Source organism: Adiantum capillus-veneris, chromosome 17 (assembly GCF_014529385.1).
Source record: "Adiantum capillus-veneris isolate H3 chromosome 17, ASM1452938v2, whole genome shotgun sequence".
Taxonomy (NCBI): Eukaryota; Viridiplantae; Streptophyta; class Polypodiopsida; order Polypodiales; family Pteridaceae; genus Adiantum; species Adiantum capillus-veneris.
The window spans coordinates 85,723,802-85,731,932 of NC_140947.1; positions in this window are offsets into that span (position 1 = coordinate 85,723,802).

Here is an 8,131-nt window from a genome sequence, read left to right on the forward strand (position 1 = left end):
TTTATGCAAGGAAGAGAATCAAAAGAAGCGAATTGTTCATTGCCATTTTGAAAATTGTATTTTTGATTTGTTAGTCCAAGAATTTTGATACAATATGCTTTTTTACATGTGTTTAGCAACACCGACAAGGTGGATGAACTAACCTTTGGTTGGACCTTTGATCCTCCCTTGAAAAACTTTATGTATTCCACTGAATTTCTCACTTCAGGCAAACAACCATCTTGTATGTGCTCTATCTTTGGAAATTTTTGTTTTGACTTCCAGGATTTTGGACAGCACGTGTGCACTACGGATCTGTCTCTTTTTAGTTCAAAGGAAATCAAGGACCTATTGTGTAAAGGTTTGAATCATATCCCACTCCAACCACTAAATCCACACTTGGATTTTGCTGCATTACTTACTTGCTTGACTAACATAGTCAAGTTACTAAATTTGGCCAGTCTACAACATGCTAGACTTGCTAATTCTATATCCGCTCACTTTCAAATGTGTATTGAGTCAATCCCACCTGCATGGATTAGTCAAGAAGCAACATGGCTTTCGCCCTCACTATCCTCTCTGATTCATAAGCTCAAAAAGGATTGGTTTGTGGTAGGACTTGACAAAGCCCCTCATATACCCACTATTGTCAGTAAACACTTAGCCAGGATGATGGCTCAGTCAAGGCTTAAAGGACCGGAATTTTTGCTTTCTAAAATGGATCCTAAAGAAGCCATTCGTTATCTAGATTCCTCCCTGAGGTACTTTAAATTAGATACTCAAAGTTCGAAACTACCTATACTTCTCTCCACTTACAAAATTCACAAGCATAAGTTCAGATGGATTTCAGATGCCTCCAACTGTATCATGTTACATGCCACTAATGTGATCATTGCTTGCCTCAATATTATTCTTATCGACTTTAATAACATTTATAAGACAAGTTTCTAACGGTGAAGACCTTCACTGGACTTATGATTAATAACTTCTGGCTTGTGAAGAACTCTTCTGAGGTATTCATTAATCTGTCGCAAAACATTGTTTCAATGTTTTCAGTTGATATCACACAATGCTATGAAAACATATCCCTCTTTGGGCCTTCTGGGCTTTTCTTTGTTCTACATCAGATTGGCAAAATGGTTTTCGCAAGGAGGAATGAGATGGGACACCAAACTATTTCACTAGCTAGAAGCCCAAGATGGGTAAAAAACATACAAAAAGGACCACCCACCCATTATAATCTCTATAATCTAATGGAGATTATTGAATGGCTCTTTTGGAATTGCTTTGTTATGCTAGGTGAGCAATGCTTTCAACAAATCCATGGTATCCCGATGGGCTTCTCATGTTCACCAGTCATGTGCAATCTATACTTGGATTTTTTTAGTATAAATGGGTACTTAAACAGCTAGACACAACTGACACTACCATTGATCTTACACAATTTCAACACACTTATAGATATATGGATGATCTTCTAAGATTAAACAATCCCAGCTTTGCACAATGCTTACCGTTAATCTATCCAGATACTCTTAAGATTGAACCAACCTTTTTGGAGTACCTTAATATTGACAACAAAATTGTTGTTACTAAAATAGTTTTTTTAAATCTAGAGTTGACACTCTATTCTCCGTTTACAGGGAGTTATATCACTGAAGTCTCCTGGAAGAGAGACAAGCTACAACTAGGCCTGATTGAATTTGTCAGGAGAAAGAGTAATCGTCCACGAAAGATAGAAATAAAAACTTGTCTAGGCATGATACATCTAATTATGTACTCATCCTCAGATTCTTTCATTGCTTTTTAGGCAGTATGTCATCTTATGAAGAAGTATGTAGCAAATGGGTCCGCTATGAAAGAGCTGCTTGGCACTATTAGGCATTTTCTTAATAAAAACTCTTGGACATTATGCTTGGCTAAAAAAGAGACGGTTATTGAACTTTTGGAACTTGTTCACTGATACACTGGTTGTAGGGGAGGTCTCACCACCTGGTGATGACCCTCCTCACCATGTGGTAGGCCTTTCCCTTGGTAAGGGTGTCTCTCACTCACTCTCTCTCTCTCTCTCTCTCTATCCCTTGGCATTCATTGACTACAACAAATATCTCACATGTTTGAGATCTTGCTCTCATAGAGCTTCCAACCACGGCATTGGTTGATTAGGCGGGAAAGGCCTCTTGGTTAAAGTAGCCTTGTAAAGGACTTTTTTTCATTATACTTTTTTTTTCCTTATTGTTTTTTTAGCTGGTTTAATGTGGCCATGCGTGATGGGTGAGACTTGAATGCAATAATGGTTTGGAATGAAGGGTTTCTCCCCAGTCAGACGCGCGCTATTTGGGGCAAGCTTTAGCTGTAACGCCGCCCGGAATTGTGGGGGTATGGTGTAGTTTGATGAAGGCTCTTCCGCGATGGACCTTCTTCCCGGATATAGGCCATCCTGTGTGGGCTCCGAGGATGTAGCGAGGTGGTTTTCTTCCCGGTTTTATACTGTGCAGCAAGCCAATGGCAGGAGGAAAGGAAAGCTTAATAAGGTGAGCATTAAGCTCACTTAGTTTTCATTCTGCAAGTGTGTGTGTGTTCTCTCATTGTGTGCATACTCTATTCAGCGTCCAAAGCTTCACTTGAGGGTCTCCATGGCATGGCTCTTAACAAGAAGAACATTGTGGATTCAATAGAGGTAAGGGCGAAAATTTTGTTTGCTTCAAATACTTCTTACATTTCGGGTATGGCATGGTTTTTTTTTGGATTTACTGCCACAGCATGGGCTGGTGGTGATGAAAATTAAGCATGTACAGATAAAAAATTGAAGGGGTTTTTGACCTCGTACCGCTACTCTTGGAGATTCTGTTCGGAGTGAGTTGTTATTTTAATGGGGTTGAATTTTCCAACCAAGCTAGTACCGATTACGGTTTGCATAACCTATTAGCTACTGATGTATACAGACCGTTGTAAGGGATTTTTTTCGGATCTCGGGTCGTATTATGACGTACTATCTGCTAGCATGCATAATTTGAATACTAGGAATTGTTTTGGGGATGGTTCTGGGTGGTTTTGGACAGCTAGTGCCGTGGGTATTGATGACAAAAGGGTTGGTATGACCGTCTAAAGCTGCTCTTACTGCTCCTATTTGGGTGGATCTCGTTATGGCTTGGCTTGCTGAGCTTGACATTGGGAAATGACGGTGTAAATTCTTGCCAATGCTCTTCTGGTATGAGTCTTCTCAGCAATCTGAGGATTGATTTGCTAGTTGGTCTTTATGGGCAGCTACCTTGCATGGTATAAACATATTTTTGCCTTTATCTTTATGGGTTTGTCTCCCCCACCCTCTTTGCTGAGATGAGTAGAACTTGGTATTGATAGAATGCTATGGTTGGGAATTGAAACTGTAAGTTGGTTGCATAAGCATCATATGATTGAAGCTTGTTTTGCTGGTTAATCTATGGATCTCTCACTAATGATTCTACTGGTTCTGTTCTCTATGGATTAATACTGGTTATAAAATATCTATTGAACATAAACATTGAAAATTTTTGAGAAATGCTTTCTTTGAAAAATTTGAAGCATATGATTGGGCCGGTTACGATTGGACATGCCGACTGGTTCATTACCGGTTACTAGTGTTGGGATGTACGGCCATATGGAGAGGAATGATAACTCCTTTTTTGGTTTCTGATGATTTTAGGAGAAAAGAACAGCTAATTTGCATATTCTTTTATTGGCTTGAAAATTGCCTAATTATATGCTATTGCATGCCATGATTGGCTCAAATTACGGGTCAAAATTTAACACACCTAGCTAATAAAAATAAATTTTGCATATACATTGGATGGGTTTGCTGTCTATATCGGCTGACTAGCTAATCTTGTCGCATTATCCCACCTGGTTTTTTAACTGGGCAGAATAGCACAGTGCTATTTACAGGTACTTGAGAAGGTATGGTGTTTTACTGGTTGGTTTTGGGAAAAGGAATGTCGTGGCATGAATGTACATAGGTAAAATTTGACTTGCCGATTAAATTCATTGACAAATGCAGATTATATCTCTCATTTATGATGTTATGATATTGTTCCTATTGGAATGAAACTGGTCTTCGACTTTACTGGATAATCTTGCTGATACATGACTTCTACTGTACTGGTACCGGTTCTCTCTTTATCCGTGTACAGAATATGGAAAGAATACTATAGGGCTTGAAGTGGCAAAGTACACATAAAAAGTTTACACCTAAAAGTTGTTAGAATGGCTGACAATAGTAAAGAGAGTGAAATTAATGTTGATAACTTTGATTTTGCTCATGAGCAAGCTACTAATGATGCTTCAATGCTTGTTAACTATCTTGTTTCTAGGCTTCAACAAGCCATGGGCAATCCATCTCTCCAAAGTGAAGTGCAACGGCACCTCCGTGCTCACGGGATTCTCCAAGCTCATCACCATGATGAGAGAACACCTAGGAAGCCTCCTTGTGAGACTACCAAAAGAGGTCTCTCTCCAATTTGGGAAGAAGAAGAGAATCCGTACGAAGGGCTCAAGAATTTACTTATTGATGATGCATCTCCTTCCCAAAGGAGAACTCAAGAGCCTCCACCGAAGGAACGAGAAAGAAGTGAGTCTCCCGCCACCTCGACGGAGATGGCTCCACGAAGACGGCGGGCTAAACGCTCTCCATCACCACCAAAGCGGAGAAGACCATCACACTCTTCTCCACGCCATAATTCAAAGAGGGATGATAAAAAGCAAGAGAAGAAAAAGGCGAGAAAGAGGACACCCTCTTCTCCATCCTCTTCCTCCTCTTCCTCTTATGAAAGTGATGGTAAAGATGACGAAGATCAAGACAAGAAAAAGACGAGAAAGAGGTCACCCTCTTCTCCACCTTCTTCAAATTCTTCACCTTCTGAAGAAAGTGATGGTGCAACCTTTGAACCATCAAAAAGAAGAGGCCATAGGAAATCCTATGCCACATGGAAGAGGTCATCCAAGCTGAAGAAATTCAAAGAGGGAGGGACGAGCATGTCTTTCCTTACCTATGATGGTACCTTTGGTGCTACGGACAAAGTCTTGGCCTTTATCTAGCAATTCGATGCGGCGTTTGGAGATGAGGGCTTCACGGAGTCCTCTAAGCTACGCCATGTATCTATGCACTTTCAAAAGTCCGCCAGGCAATGGTGGTCTAGCCTACGAGCCAACGGTGAAGCTCCACGAACATGGAAAGATTTAAGAGCTTCCATTATGAAGCAGTTTTTGGCCACCGATGCCAAAGACAAAGTACTCACCGAATGGCAAAGCTTAAAGCTCTCTCCCTATGAATCCATCCACAAATATGTAGACAAGTTTTGGGACCTACAACTCAAAGCCACTGTCTTTAAAAATTTGGATTTTGGAGAGCAAAAGCAACAATTTTGTGCGGGCTTAACCGAAGAAATGGCGGAGTATGTCAACTCCCAAAGGCCACGTACCATATCGGCGGTAATACACCATACTATGGTGGCCTCTCGAATCAATTTCCAAACGGGGGCTAAAAGAAATAATAAGCCCACGGAAAACAAGGGTTCCAATGAGCCTAAGGGGAAGGACGATGTCCAAAAGTCTCCTAAGGGCAACTCCAACAAAGCTAAAGAGAAGGGAGTTTACAAAGGTAAGAACAAACTCTCTCCTGAAGAGCTTGAGCGTTATCGCAAGGATAACCGGTGTTTCAAGTGCGGCGAACAAGGGCATGCGTACGTGCTTGTCCCCAAAAGAACAACCGCCAAGATCCTTCTAGAGCTTCCTTGGTTGAAATCCAAGAGGAGGAGACTCACCAAACTCACCACAAAGGATCTCCTCTATGCCATGCTTGGGGAAAGGTAAGAGAACATGATGATTTTATTCTCTTTGACCCTGGTTCTACTCACAATTATATATCTATAGAGTTGGCCACCAAGCTAGGCATACAATCCTACGAGATGGGAGATGTCCTACCCACAGACAGTGCCTTCAAGGGGCAAGAAGCTTCAGTCACTCACTTAATCGGGAAATTGAGGCTTCATGTCCAAGGCTATGTGGACAAAGAGGACTTCTTTATCTCTCCTCTCAAGCATGAGGATGTAATCCTAGGGGCACCATGGTTTGACCGCCTGGCTGTCGATGTTAAATTTCCTGAAAGGAGAATCTCCTTTAAGTTCAGGGAAAAAGACATATATATATATGCTAAGGAAATGGGTAACACTATTCCCATTGTACATACACCAGCTTTCAACAAGTCAATAAAGAGCTCTATTTCCGTGTACTTGATTTTTGTTAAAGATTCTCAAAATGAACCTAATGCTTTAGCAAAAGAAAATAAAAGCAACCAAAAGGAATTAGAGTTATCCAATTTTCTCAAGGGGTTTCAAGATGTTTTTATTGACGACATCCCTTGTGAGCTACCTCCTAGACGAGGTAATGATGACCATGCAATTGAACTTCTTCCAGGAAGTTCACCGCCTAACAAACCTCCGTATAGAGTTTCTCAAGCTCAACAAGAGGAGATTATGCGGCAAGTGCATGAGTTAGTTGAGAAGGGCATGGTTAGGCCTAGCTCATCTCCATTTTGCTCACTTGTGCTATTAGTGCAAAAGAAAGACGGCACATATCGTATGTGTGTCGACTATAGAGCACTAAATAGGATCACTATCAAGAATAGGTTTCCCGTTCCACGGGTAGAAGACCTATTTGATAAGCTACAAGGATCGACCTACTTCAGTAGGATTGACCCAAAAAGTGGCTATCATCAAATAAGGATAGTTGATCAAGACATTGTAAAGACCGCATTTCGCACCACATTTGGTCTTTATGAATACATTGTGATGCCTTTTGGCTTGACCAATGCACCAGCCACATTCAACCGCTTGTGATGGAGAAGTTGTTCAGGCCTCATCGAAACTTCACTGGAGTGTTCTTTGATGATATTATCATCAACTCTAATTCATTAGACGAACACAAGCAACACCTCCAGGTAATATTTCAAGTTTTAAGAGAGAATAAACTTTATGTTAATCGAAAGAAAAGTGAATTTTTCTTGCAAGAGATTCAGTATTTAGGTCACATTATCTCTCAAGATGGCATCCAAATGGATCCATCAAAGTTAGAGGTAATAAAAGGATGGCCTAAACCAAGGAATCTTCATGAACTAAGAAGCTTTATAGGTATGTGTGCATACTATAGACGCTTCATAGAAAAGTTCTCACAAATTGCGGGACTATTACATGACCTAACAAAGAAAAGCGTTAGGTACACATGGTCTGCTAAGGAGAACAATGCTTTCGAAAAGCTTAAAGAAAAGCTTATCTCGCAACCTGTGCTTACACTACCGGATCTCTCAAAACCATTTGAGGTCCAATGTGATGCTTGTGGTGATTGCCTTGGAGATGTTTTACTCCAAGAAGGGCACGCCATAGGCTATGAGAGTCGAAGGCTCGACCATGTTGAGCAAGCTCTAGGCATATATGAAAAGGAACTCCTTGCAGTTCTACATGCCTTAGACTCATGGAAGCACTGTTTATTGGGGACTCCTTTCATTCTGCGAACGGATCACCAAAGTCTTAAGTACTTCATGACGCAGACCAAGCTCTCCGACAAACAAATGAGGTGGGAAAATTTCCTTTCGCAATTTCATTTTCATATTGCTCACATTGTTGGCAAGCATAATCAAGTAGCCGATGCACTCTCAAGACGACCGAGAGTGAATGCGGTTTCCATAGCCACTCACAATGATCTATCTTCAATGGTAGATGGGTACGCTATTGATCTCGATTTTAGAGATGTGATTTCAGCCGTTGCATTAGGGAAGAAAGAAGAACCATTTACTTTACAAGATGGTTATCTTCTCTATGGCAATAGACTATGTGTTACTAACTCACTACGTGAGAAAGTAATGTTTGAATATCATGCTCCACCTTATGCGGGGCATAGGGGGATTCAGTCTACCTTAAAGGGAATTGAAACATATTTCTATTGGCCTACCATGAAAGTAAACATACAAGAGTATGTTTCTAAATGTGTGGTATGCCAAAAGACAAAATTTGATAGAGGGAAGCAACTTGGATTGCTTCAACCCTTGCCAATCCCTAATTCACCATGGGAGAGTATATCCATGGATTTTATCTTTGGATTGCCTAAGTCCATCCATGGGAAT